We start from the raw sequence: 816 nt of genomic DNA, 5'->3' as shown, positions 1-816 counted from the left end.
GCAACCACAGTGTATTGGTTAATTAGTGAATGAGAATGTGACTCATTTCTATTGATTGCAGAGAATTGCTGCTGCATCTGGCTGTGAAAAATCCAGTTCTGCTGCTCTGGTTGAATGCTTAAGAGGAAAAACAGAGGAAGAGATAGAACAGATAACTCTAAAAATGGTAGGTGAAATTATACCTTGTATATGAGCGGCATTTCAAATTTGATCATAACAGAGCATGCTGTACATATCCTGTAATATTAAGAGAACTTGAAGTCTATCTAACATCTGTCCCTTCTTTATGTTTTCAGGATCTGACAACATTGCGACTGTGCTCCACCTCACCTGAGAATTGTGAACAGGTTCCTTCTCTTTAACTCCGTATGGGCATTGAGCTACATGTGTTTCACTGTCAGGTTCTGTCAAGGGAAGAGACAAAAGTATGAGATGTCACAGTTTCTCCTGGAGAGCCTGAACATTACTTAACATCATAAATTTGTCCTGTAAATTTCTTACCACAATCCTGGTTTTCCTGTTCCTTTGCAGTTCCAATGTAGAAGTTAGATTTTCTCTAAGCTCTCCATTCTTTCATACTAGGATATTTCTAACTAAGAGGAGATGTAAATTCACAATAACCTACATTTCACAAGTATTTAAAAGCAATGCTAATCTTCGCAATCTTCTCTGGTTCAAAACACTGATTGTGGAAAATTAAGAGAGCTTGAATACTACTACTACTTATATTTTCACTTGATATGTTCATTTGGTGAAAGCTTTTACTTTGTTTCTTTGTTTGTTTTTCTCCAGACTCCCTTGTTCATCAGTTCTTGT

The 816-nt window shown here is 36.6% G+C and overlaps 1 long non-coding RNA gene across 1 annotated transcript; it reads left to right on the top strand.

Moving 5' to 3' along the window:
• Window positions 1-29: 29 nt before the first annotated feature.
• Window positions 30-816, top strand: LOC104915496. Its single transcript, XR_796372.2, has 3 exons — window positions 30-166; window positions 297-347; window positions 793-816. It is a non-coding gene; the product is annotated as an uncharacterized LOC104915496 (long non-coding RNA).

This window comes from Meleagris gallopavo (genome assembly GCF_000146605.3).
Source record: "Meleagris gallopavo isolate NT-WF06-2002-E0010 breed Aviagen turkey brand Nicholas breeding stock chromosome 13 unlocalized genomic scaffold, Turkey_5.1 Chr13_random_7180001956862, whole genome shotgun sequence".
Lineage (NCBI taxonomy): Eukaryota > Metazoa > Chordata > Aves > Galliformes > Phasianidae > Meleagris > Meleagris gallopavo.
Note: the sequence above shows the minus strand (reverse complement) of the source record. Positions and strands in the feature narration are given on the sequence as shown.